The sequence below is a fragment of the Dasypus novemcinctus genome, chromosome 3, assembly GCF_030445035.2.
Source record: "Dasypus novemcinctus isolate mDasNov1 chromosome 3, mDasNov1.1.hap2, whole genome shotgun sequence".
Classification (NCBI taxonomy): domain Eukaryota; kingdom Metazoa; phylum Chordata; class Mammalia; order Cingulata; family Dasypodidae; genus Dasypus; species Dasypus novemcinctus.
In genome coordinates, this window is record NC_080675.1 from 33,298,921 (window position 1) to 33,312,086 (window position 13,166).

The 13,166-nt window shown below is 38.1% G+C and overlaps 1 pseudogene; it reads right to left on the reverse strand.

Annotated features, from left to right (window-relative positions):
* Positions 1-10,554: 10,554 nt before the first annotated feature.
* On the reverse strand, positions 10,555-12,515 carry LOC101432666 (polypeptide N-acetylgalactosaminyltransferase 11-like; annotated as a pseudogene).
* Between the last annotated feature and the right edge of the window lie 651 nt (positions 12,516-13,166).

Consider the following 13,166-nt stretch of genomic DNA (forward strand, 5'->3'; position numbering starts at 1 on the left):
TGCCAGCTCACATTTCTGAGGAGGATAGAACTGGACCTTTCAGGCAGGGCCTGGGACCCCCACTTCACACCTCAGGACCCCATCGCATGGCTGCTGGCCTTGGCTGACAGGGCTGCTGCTGAGAGCTTTCTTGAAACCCAGTAAGTCTGTGCACTGGCTTAGAGGTGCTGACCCAGTTCTATATTCTTTGGTCCAGTGTCTGTTCAGATCTTTTGCCCATTTTTTATATGGTTGATGTTTTCTTATTGAGTTTTAAGAGTTTTTTTTGTATGTTTTGGACACAAGCCATTTATCAAATATGTGTTCTGCAAATATTTTCTCACCATCTGTGGCTTGTCTTTTCATTCTCTTAACAGTGTCTTTCACAGAGCAGAAGTTTTTAGTTTCAATAACATCCAACTTATCAATATTTCTTTCATGAATTGTGCTTTTGATGTGGTATCTAAAAACTCATTGCCAAGCCAAGGTTACCTAGATTTTCTCCTATGTTTACTTCCAGAAGTTTTATATTTTTGCATTTTATATTTAGATCTATGGTCCATTTGAGTTAATATTTGTGAAAAGTGTAAGGACTGTGTCTGAATTTGTTTTGTTTTGTTGCAATGGGTGTTCAATTTTTTTCAGCACATTTCTTGAAAAGACTATTCTTTCTTAACTGAATTTCCTTTGCTCCTTTGCCAAAAATCAAATTACTGTATTTGTGTTGGTCTACTTCTGGAACCTATGTGCCTATTTCAATGATCTATGTGTTTATTTTTTCACCAATGCCGCACCATCTTGATTATTGTAGCTTTATAGTGAGACTTGAAGTCAGGTAGTGTCAGTCCACCAACTTCGTTCTTCTTCTGTATTCTGTTGGCTATTGTGATGGTTGAATTCATGTGTCAACTTGGCTATGTTATGATATCCAGTTGTTTAGTCAAGGAAGCACTGGCCTGATTGTTATTGTTAGGATATCTCATGGATTTTAACCATCTGTCAGTTGATTGCATCTACGGCTGATTACATCTATAATTAACAAAGAAGATTGCCTTCAGCAATGAGAGAAGTTTCATACAATCAGTTCAAGACCTTAATGGGAGAACTGATGATTTCAGCAGTCAGTAAGAATTTCTAAATTTATTTCAGCCAGTCAGCTTCTCCTGGGATATTTATCAAATCTTACATCAGTGTTCCTAGCTTGTGGTCTGCCCTACAGAATTCAGACTTGACAATCCCACTGTCACATGAGCCAATTCCTATAATAAATTTCATTATATATATGTATATATCCTGTTGGTTCTGTTTCACTGGAGAACCCTGATTAATACATTATCTCAGTTTGCCACACAATGAGTTGGTTTAAACAATGGGAATTTTGTTGGCTTACTGTTTTGAAGCTAGGAGAAGTCCAAACTGAAGCATCAGCATGGTGATACTTTCTCCCAAAGCCTATAACATTCGGGTGATGAATGCCAGAATCCTTGGGGTTCCTTGGCTTGTATCTGTCTTGAGTCACACAGCAATCCTCTTTTTTTTTCCAGGCTCGGTTGACTCCTGGTTTCTGGCTCCACCCCTTAGCCTTCTCTTAAATCTATCTTCAGTATCTTTCTCTATAAAAGTCCTCCAGTAATCTGGATCAGACTCAACCTCAATCAGTTGGGCCACATCTTAACTAAAAATAGTATCTTCAAGATACCCTATTTATAATGGGCTCACACCAACAAGAATGCAGATTAAAATTAAGAACATGTTTAAATTGGGGCACATAATTCAATCTACCACAGATATTCTAGGTTTTTGCCTTTATATTTAGACTTTAGAATTAGTTCATTAAAAGTTATAAAAGATACAGAAGGCCATTATATATTAAAGGGACAATCCACCAGGAAGATATAACAATCATAAACATCTATGCACCTAATCAGGGTGCCCCAAAATACATGAGACAAACTTTAGAAAAACCGAAGGGAGAAACAGACATCTCTACAATAATTGTTGTAGACTTTTCAATACCCCATTCACATCATTAGATAGAAAAACTAAACAGAAGATCAACAAGGATACAGAAAACTTGAACAACATGATAAATGAGTGAGACATAACAGACATATACAGAACACTGCATCCAAACTCAGCAGGTTATACATTCTCAAGCGCCCATGGATCTTTCTCCTAGATAGACCACCATGTGTTAGGGTACAATGCAGCTCTCAATAAATATAAAAGGATTGAAATTATACAAAGCACCATCTCAGATCATAATGGAATGAAACTGGAAATCAATAATAGACAGGAAAAAAGTAAATTCACAAAGTGTGGAGGCTGAACAACACACTCCTAAGTAATCAGTGGGTCAAAGAAGAAATTGGAAGTGAAATCAGTAAATATATTGAGACAAGTGAAAACAAGAACACAATGTATCAAAACTTATGGGATACAGCAAAGGCAGTCTTGAGAGGGAAATTTATAGCCCTAATGCCTATATTAAAAAAGAGCTAAACTCAAAGATTTAACTGAACGACTAGAGAAACTAAAAAAAGAATAACAAACCAATCTCAAAACAACCAGAAGGAGAGAAATAATAAAGATTAGAGCAGAAATAAATGAAATTGAGAACAAAAAAACAACAGAGAAAATTAACAAAACCAAAAACTGGTCCTTTGAGAAGATCGATAAAATTGGCAAACTTCTAGCTAGACTAGCAAAGAAAAAAAAAAGAGAAAGGGTGCAATTAAATACCATCAGAAATGAAAGGGGGAAAGTTGCTACTGAACCCACAGAAACAAAAAGAATCATAAGAGGATATTGTGAGAAACTGTATGCCAACAAACTAGACAACCTAGATGAAATGGACAAATTTCTAGAAATGCACAAACAACCTATACTGACCCTACAAGAAATACAAGAACTTAACAAACCAATCACATTTAAGGACATTGAATCTGTCATCAAAAATCTCCCAGCAAAGAAAAGTCCAGGACCAGATGGCTTCACAGGTGAATTCTACCAAGCATTTCTAAAAGAATTAACACCAATCCTGTTTAAACGCTTCCAAAAAATTCAAGAGGAGGGAAAATTACCCAACACATTTTTATGATGCCAACATCACCCTAATACCAAAGCCAGATAAAGATACTGCAAGAAAAGAAAATTACAGACCAGTCTCTCTAATGAACATAGATACGAAAATTCTCAAATCTAATCCAACAGCATTATCAAAAGACTTAGACATCACGACAAAGTGTGATTTATTCCTGGTAATCAAGGCTGGTTTAACATAAGAAAATCAACCTAAGTAACATACCACATTAACAAACTGAAGGGGAAAAAACCACACAATAATCTCAATCAATGCGGAAAAGGCATTCAACAAAATCCAGCATTCTTTTTTGACAAAAACACTTCAAAAGATAGGAATAGAAGGAAAATTCCTCAATATGATAAAAGACATGTATGAAAAACCCACAGCCAACATCATACTCAATGGGGAAAGGTTGAAAGTTTTCCCTCTAAGATCAGGAACAAGACAAGGATGCCCATTGTCACCAATGTTACTCAGTATTGTACTAGAAGTTCTAGCTAGGGCAATTAGAAAAGAAGAAAAAATTAAAGGCATCCAAATAGGAAAAGAGGAAGTAAAACTCTCACTGTTTGCGTATGACATGATCCTGTACTTAGAAAATCCTTAAGTATCCATGACAAAGCTACTTAAGCTAATAAATGAGTTCAGCAAAGTGGCAGGATACAAGATCAATGCACAAAAATCAGGAGAAAATCAGGGGAAGATTGCATTTTCAATAGCAACAAAAGACTCAAATACCTAGGAATTAATTTTACCAAAGAAGTACAGGGCCTTTAAGCAGAAAACTACAAAACAATGCTAAAAGACATTTTTAGAGACCTAAACAAATGGAAAGACATTCCATTCTCATGGATTGGAAGAACAAATATTGTGAAGATGTCTATTGTACTCAAATTGATTTATAGATTCAAAGCAATACCAATCAAAATCCAAAGAGCTTACTTCACAGAATTAGAAAAGGCAATTACCAAATTCATTTGGAAGGGAAAGTGCACCTGAATAGCCAAAAGCACTCTAAAAAAAGAAGAGCGAAGTGGGAGGAATTTCACTGCCTGATCTTGAAACATATTACAAAGCTACAGTGATCAAAACAGCATGGTACTCGCATAAAGATAAACACATCAATCAGTGAGTAGAATTGAGAACCCAGAAATAAATCCTCACCTATTCAGTCAACTGGTTTTTTTTAAAGATTTATTTTTGTTTATTTTTCTCCCCTTACCCCCTTCCCCCTCCCCCACATTGACTGCTCTCTGTGTCCATTCACTGTGTGTTCTTCTGTGTCCACCTGTATTCTTGTCAGGCAGCACTGCTGCATCATCTTGCTGTGTCAGCACCCATTCCTTGTGTGTGGCACCCATTCCTGGGTGGGCTGCATTTTTTGTGAGGGTTCACTCTCCTTGCAGGGTGCACTCTTTGCACATGGGGCACCCCTATGCAGGGGGAACCCCTGTGTGGCATGTCATTCCTTGCACATGGCAGCACTGTGCATGGGCCAGCATACCAAATGGGCCAGGAGGCCCTGGGTATTGAACCCTGGAACCCCTATATGGTAGACAGATGCTCTATCAGTTGAGCCACATCTGCTTCCCAAGTCAGTCAACTGGTTTTTGACAAACCTACCAAGTTAATGTTAATGGGACAAAATAGTCTCTTCAACAAATGATGCTAGGACAACTGGATATCTATAACCAAAAGAATGAAAGAGGACCCCCTATCTCACTCCCTATTAAAAAATCAACTCAAAATGGATCAAAGACCTAAATATAAAAGCCAGGACCATAAAACTACTAGAAGAAAATATAGGGAAATATCTTCAAGACCTTATAGTAGGTGGTGGTTTCTTGGACCATACACGCAAAGCATGCGCAACAAAAGAAAAAAATAGATAAATGGGACCTCCTCAAAATTAAACACTTTTGCACCTCACAGGACTTTGACAAAAAGGTGAAAGGGCAGCCAAGTAACAGCAAAGACCAACAAAGAAGGATTTTCCAACAATGAGCCCTTGATATTGATGACTATGCTTATGAGTCTGTGTGCCTGAAATATGAACTAGGCCTAGAGCTGCAGGGTGCCTAAGAGTTACCTCCTGAGAGCCTCCATGTTGCTCAAATGTAGCCAAACTCTAAGCCAAACTCAGCATGTAAATGCATTACGTTCGCCCCAGTGTGGGACATGACTTCCAAGTATGAGCCTCCCTGGCTCTGAGGGATTATTTACCAAGCACCAGCTGGTGATGTAAATAGAAAAAGACCTTGAATAAAAGGGTCAACTCAGACCAGCAGAATATCTCAGCCCACATGTAAGATCATGTGTTAAAAACTGCTTTTTGACCTTGAAAAAAGGGGGAAACAGCAAAGACAAATGAGTTTATATGGCTAAGAGTCTTCAAAAAAGAGTCAGGAGGTCATCAGAGGGGTTATGCTTACGCACTCCTCAGGAGGACCCCAGAAACAGCCAAAGTAGATACAACCCCTGGTACTGGTTCCCCTGAGAGCTACAGAGGCCCACAGGGTTATGGTCATGGCAGATAGCTCTGGAGCTCAGTACCATGTCAGTGGGCCCTACTTTGGAATTTGTGTCCCTGACTGTGATGGAGTTGGACTCAGATGTAACCTTTCTACACATGCCCTTTTGTCATTCTGAATGGACCTTTGGTTGGTGCTAGCATTGGTGTATACTCAGGAAACTTGAATCTCTGGACTGTCCATGTGCCTGCTGGGCCCTGAGCCTCAGCAGAGTTGCAACTCCTACTCTCTGGTTCATTGGACTTACAAAGATCAGCTAACAGGGAGGTGAAAATGGTCAATCACCACACCAGGGAACTGAGAGTGCCTACATCTGCAAGCAGGAGAATTGCATCCATCATCCATGTGGAATCTAAGCCCCCTCTCGATATAGAGGTGGAATGGATATTACTATCCCAGGGCCCACAGAATGGAGGAATAAAATATGGATTAGAGTAGATTTACTGATATTCTACTATAAAACTTTTGTGACTACTAATAGAAGAAATTGTATCATTGACGGGAACAAAGTGACCACAGTAGTTGCTGAGAGCAACTTCCCAATCCCTAGTGGGAAGAAGAGATGTGATGAGGGGGCATTTTTTTGGGATTTTGGAGTTGTCCTAAATGACATTGCAGGGTCAGATGCTGGACATTATCTATCCTGCCATAACCCACTGAATGTACCAGGGGAGAGTGTGAACTACAGAGTAAACTTTTATCCACGTGGTGCAGCAGTGTTCCAAAATGTGTTCACTGAGTGCAAAGAGTGTGCCACAATGATGGGGGAGGTTGTTGGTGTGGGGGCAGTGGGGTGGGGGAGGGGGTATAGTGAAACCTCATGTTTTTTTATAATGTAAACTTTTTTTGTGATATATGTATCTTCAAAAAATACAATTTACAAAAATAATGGGGGTGGAAGTGGGTTATATGGGAACCTCTTTTTCTCTCTCTCTCTCTTTTTTAATGTAACATTCTATGTGATCTATTAACTTTAATAAAAATTTTTAAAAAAAGATAAAGAAAAAGGCAGCCAAGTAACTCAATGGGAGAAAATATTTGGAAATCACATACCCATTAAGGGTTTAATATCCAGGAGATATAAAGAGATGTTACAATTTAACAATAAAAAGACAAATGACCCAATTAAAAAATTGGAAAAAAGATTTGAATAGACATTTGTCCTAAGAAGAAATACAAACGGCAAAAATCACATGAAAAAAGTTCAACATCACTAATGATTAGGGAAATGCAAATCAAAACTACAATGAGATATGTTTTCACACTTATTAAAATGGCCACTATTAAAAAAACAGAGAACTGAAAGTGTTGAAGAGGATGTGGAGAGATGGGAACACTTATTCCCGTGCAGAATGGTACAGCCACTGTGGTGGACTGTTTGGCAGTTCATAAATAAGTTGAATAGAGACTTGCCATGTGACCTGCAATACCACTACTGGATATATACCCAGAAGAACTGAGAGTAGTGACATGAACAGTCATCTGCACACCCATGTTTACAGAGACATTATCCATGATGGTCAAAAGCTGGAAACCCAGTGTCCATGAACAGATGAATGGATAAACAAACTGTGGTCTATTCACAGGATTATGCAGGCGTAAGAAGAAATGAGGTGTAAAGCACATGACAGCATGGATGAGCCTGGAGGACATTATGTTTTGCAAAGCAAGCCAGACACAAAAGGACAAATACCATATGATTGCATTACTATGAACCTAATGTACGGCAAAACATATTGTATGATTTTAAAAAATCGTATAGGTATACAGTACATTTAATTGAGAAATGTATTTTTTCAACTGTTTTCTTTTTAGTTTTTAATTGTTTATATTTTCAGTTATTAAATGTACAAAATAAAGTAAAAAAACAAAACAATTAGTGTGTTGACGTCTACAAACTAGATAGCTGGGATTTTTTTTATCCCCCCCTCCCCCAGATGGGTCTCTATCTGCTCATTGTTTGCTCACCTTCTCCATGAGGCACCAGGAACCAAACCTGGGCCCTCCCACATAGTAGTGCCCAATGGCCTGAGCCACATCTGCTCCTTGCAGCCTGTAGTGTCTGCTGTCTCATTTAGGCATCTGCTCATTGAAGCAGGTGTGGCATCTAGCTCATTGCAGCAGGTGCAGTGTCTGCTCATCTTCTTTTGGGAGGCACTGGGACCCAAACCCAGGACCTCCCACATGATAGGTGGGCACCCAACTTGTTGAGCCATCTCCACTTCCTGCTTGCTGGGATTTTAATTAAAATAATGTTGAATCTGTAAATTAAGTTGAGAAGAATTGATATCTTAACGAGTCTTCCAACGCACAAAGAATAACTATTTATTTAGATCTTCTCTGATTTCTTTCATCAGAGTTTTGTAGTTTTCTATATATAGATCCTATACATATTTTGTTAGAATTATAATGAGGTACTTCCATTTTTTTGGTGCTATTATTTAAAAAGTTTGTAATTCCAATTGTTTATTGCTGGTATATAGAAAAGCAGTTTGCCTTTGGTGTGTTAATTTTATAGCCCACAATCTTGGTATACTCACAAATCACTTAGAAGTTGGTGAGTTTTTGTTTTTCTTGTCAATTCTTTGGGATTTTCTACTTAGTAAATCATGGGGAAAAAGACAGTTTTATTTCTTCCTTCCTAATATGGGCTCCTTTTATTTCCTCTTCTTGTCTTGTTGAACTAGCTAGGACTTTCAATATGAAGTTGAATAAGAGTGGAAAAAGAGGACAAACTTGCCTTGTTTCCAATCATAGGGGAAAGCATCCAGTTTGCCCCCGGTAAGAATAATGTTAGTTGTAGGCTTTTGGTAGATGTTCTTTATCAAGTTAAGGAAGTTTCTCTCTATTCTTAGTTTGTTGAGATTTCTAATCATGAACATGTGTTGGATTTTTCACATGGTTTTTCTTCATTGATATATTATGATTTTTCTTCTTTGCCTGTTGATGTGGTGGAATACATTGGTTGATTTTTGAATGTTGAACCAGACTTGCATAAATCCCCCATGGTCACGATATATAATTATTTTTATTTATTGTTGGATTCAACTTGCTAATATTTAGTTCAGGATTTTTGCATCTGTTTTCATGAGCAATAATGGTCTATAGTTTTCCTTTCTTGTAATAACTATCTGGTCTTGGTATTAGAATAATGCTGTCTCAGAATGAGTTAGGAAGTGTTCCCTCTGCTTCTCTTTTCTAGAAGAAATTGTAAAGAACTGGTTTCATTTCTTCCTTAAGTGTTTGGTAGAATTTGCCAGTGAAACCATCTGAACCTAGTACTTTCTTTTTTTGAAAGTTATTAATTATTGATTCAATTTCTTTAATAAAAATAGGCCTATTCGAATTACCTATTTCTCCTTTTGCGCATTTTGATAGTTTGTGTCCTGCAAGGAATTGGTCCATTTCATCTAAGATGTCAAGTTTATGAGCAATAAGTTATTCATCATATTCTTTTATTATCTTTTTAAAGTCCATGTGTTTAGTAGTGATGACCTCTCTTTCATTTCATTTATTGGTAATTTGTATCTCCTCTCTTTTTCTCTTGGTTAGCCTAGCTAAAGATTTATCCGTTTTATTGATCTTTTCAAAGAACCAGTTTTTTGTTTCATTTATAGTCTCTATTGTTTTCCTGTTTTCAACTTCATTGTCTTCTTATTTATTTTTTTTCCTGCTTATTTTAGGCTTAAATTTCTCTTTTACTCTATTTAAGGTGAAATCATTCTTAAGATCATTGATTTTAGATCTTTCTTCTTTTCTAATATATGCATTTTTAGTGCTATAAATTTCCCTCTAAACACTGCTTTGGCTGCATCTCACAATTTTAAAAAAATAATTAAAAGGACCCTTTTAAAAATGTAGATAGTATCAAAATAATTTATAATAGTTAATTTCTTCTTACTTATTGTCTTATAAATGATGCTTTCTGGAGTTAAAAGTAACAAAGATTCAATAAGTCTTTTTAAATGATCTATTTAGGACATATTAAACCAATGATAGTAGAAGTTGAAAAAAAAAAAAACCTTGTCTCCCATGGAGTCTTCTAAAAAAGGAAATCATGAAATTTTTCCTGATCTGCTAAATGCCATTCAATCACTAAAAGGAATTAAAAAGAAGCATGAATGAATTTGAACAGAAATGCCAGTTTCCTACATTTTGTTCTTTGTACAAAACCAAGTCTCTAGAGTTGACGTTACATTTTTTTTTAAGATTTATTTATTTATTTCTCTCCCCTCCCCTCCCCCCCTCCCCTTGTTGTCTGTTCTCTGTGTCTATTTGCTGTGTCTTCTTTGTCCGCTTCTGTTGTTGTCAGCAGCACAGGAATCTGTGTTTCTTTTTGTTGCGTCATCTTGTTGTGTCAGGTCTCCGTGTGGGTGGCGCCATTCCTGGGCAGGCTGCACTTTCTTTCACGCTAGGTGGCTCTCCTTACGGGGCACACTCCTTGTGCATGGGGCCCCCCTATGCGGGGGACACCCCTTTGTGGCATGGCACTCCTTGTGCGCATCAGCACTGTACATGGGTCAGCTGCACTGTGCATGGGCCAACTGCACACGGGTCAAGGAAGCCCGGGGTTTGAACTGCGGACCTCCCATGTGGTAGACGGATGCCTTAACCACTGGGCCAAGTCTGCCACCCTGAGATTACATTCTGATTTCCCTCTGTAAGCAAGAAATTCTTTAACAGCAGCTCAAGAACAACAACAATATCTTGGTGAAATGCATTTCATCCTCTACTGATGGTCACATGGTATTCTAATCTCTTTATTTTCCATCTTATTCTGTCAAACTTCCTAAGAATCTCCATAGGACAAGAAAATTCTCATCCTCTCAAAGACAGTTCTATCCAAATTAGGAATCAGTTCACAGTTTTTCTTGTACATCATATTCTTTGTAAAGCACCACATTTTACAGAACAGGCAAAGCCTTGTGAATCACACCATTCCAGTCTGAGGTCTCCACCTTAACCTTCCAAATACCACTGTTGTGTGAAGAAGTCATCACAAATTGCCATAAAAATTAAGCCTTTCTGATTCAGTGGATCAACAACTTTCAGGCATTGTCCAACTGATACCTGGTAGAGCCAATTATTCTTCCCAAAGGTCCATCGTTAAGATCCTCCTAACTCATGGCCCTTCATGAGTCATGGTGGGTCTGATACATGAGTTTCTGACACATCCATACAAAAGAGATTATTTAAAACCAATTCATCCTCTTTGTTATAAACCCAGATCTGATTTGGGTCACTATAGTCACATACCTTAAGCACTAAAGGCCTTCCTTCTAACTTGGGAGACCTTATGCCACTAGACTTTTATTGGTCTAGAGGTAAGAGAACCTTCCATGTTGAAGGACTTTGGGGCATTTTGGCCCTTGATTAATAAAAAATGGATTGTTGTAGTTTGGCATTGGGCACAGATATCTGCATCTCTGGGTAAATATTATCCAAATATCGTTTAAATGATTCACAACCCAACTTCTTTCTCAATTAAACATGTTCACTAATATTTTCTTAGCTTTTGGTCTTCAGATCAAGTCTTAAGAAAAACATATTCCTTATATTCATCCAACTACACATGTGTCAGCCTCAAAGAGCTGCATGTCATGATATCCTGGCCTTCAGGAGGTCCATATGGTCACCTTTTCCAGAAAATGTGTCCTATTCTAGATCAAGGGATAACAAAGAGTTTAGCCCTACACATACAGATCCAAAATAATATTTCCAAATTTTCTCTTCCCCAGATACCCATGCCACTGTCATACTGCCCAAGTTCACTGAGATACTGTCTGTTCATGGCAAACAATCCTCCAGCCACTGTAGGAGGTTTTACTGGTACAGTAGCTCATCCTGGTCTTCCTAACTCAGAAAGAGGAACACGTTTCAATTTAAAGTGTAGTCCCCAGTTGACTCCTCCCTCCTTGAGCAATAGGAGATGAGTTGTACATGAGTATATATCAGCAATGATGATATCAATCACTGGGCACACCACAGTTTAATAGTCTTCTTGGATTACAGCCAGCAAAGGCTGCAGCTACATCTCATTCACTTTACAGTGGCAGTCTAGGAAAACAAGAATTTCTTCTGTAGCATGTGCTGCTCCAATCATTCTTCCTCAACTCAATCCCTCATACATCTTATTAATTTGGTTTTTCCAGGGAGGTATTTTTGGATATATTTATCTAGTTCTCCCTTCAAATCATCAAAATCACTATCATTGTCCACTAGGACAATTTCATGAAGATGTACTGGAGTCTGATCTATGACACTGATCCCTGTCCAAAGGAAGGCAAACAAAGCTGCATTATAGAAACAAATATTAATACAACACTACCAAATGGAAGACCAGTTGAGTAAGACTTTTCTTTACAGACTGCATTCCTTGTATCTGGCACATCTCTATGTGAGCACAAGCATATTAAAGGCATTTGTTTTGCTTTGATGTTGTTGTTTTGGTTTTGGTTTGGTTTTTTGAGGTACCAGAGATGGGGATTGAACCTGGGACCTCCTATGTGGAAAGCAGGTACTCAACTGTCTGAGCCACATCCACTTCCCAAAAGGCATGATTTTGATAGCCCAAGTCCCTCAACTCCTGATAATGTTCATTGAAAATCATATCCAATTCAGGGGAGAATTCCATGTTGCCTTTTCCTGGATCATCAATCTGATTATTTATCATGGCCCCAATCTTGTTTGCTTTGAACTGTAACTCTAACACTCTATTAGGACCTCAAGTGAACCGAGGATAGAATTTGGGGAAGAATGGCTTATGGGCACAGACCCCTTGACAGGGACATGCTGGAGTGACTGAGTGACTTCACTGAAGTTGAAATAAACAAAGAGCAAAACCATCAAGGTCACAGCTGTTAAAAAAAAAAAAAAAAAAGGCATCCATAACAAAAATATTGAATTGTGACACTTCCCATTACAGACCTAGCATAGATGAAGTGTTGTTTTCAATTTCTCCAACCCTGGCAGCCCACAGTCACTGTCTTCCAGGACTCAGACTGTGGCATCTTCTCTCCTGCCACAGTCTGTTCCAAGAGGATGGAGCTGTTTGGGAGAAATCACGGGCTAAGCGGGGGAGCACCCCGGGTGGCTCAGTCAGGGGACGCAGGTCACTACCACGGACTCACCCAGCACCCTGAGGCAGCTTCAGTCCGAGAGCACCTACACAAATTTAGATAAATTGTATTTTTATTTTCATTTGTTCTAAATATTTTTAAATTACTCTTGTGACTTCTTCTTTGGTCTGTGTGTTATTTAGAAGTGCATTATTTGATCTCTAGATATTTGTGAATTTTCCAGCTATCTTTCTGTTATTGATTTTTAGTAATTCCATTGTGGTATGAAAACATACTTTCTATGATTTCTGTTCTTTTACATGTGTTAAGGTGAGTTTTAGGGCCAAGAATATGTCCTACCTTGGTGAATGTGCCATGTGAGTTGAGAATAATGCAAATTTTGCTGTTGTTGTATGGAGTATTCTATAAATGTCAATTAAGTCAAGTTGATGGGTCAACTATATCCTTACTGAATTTTTGCCTGCTTGATCTATCAATTACTGAAAGAAGAGT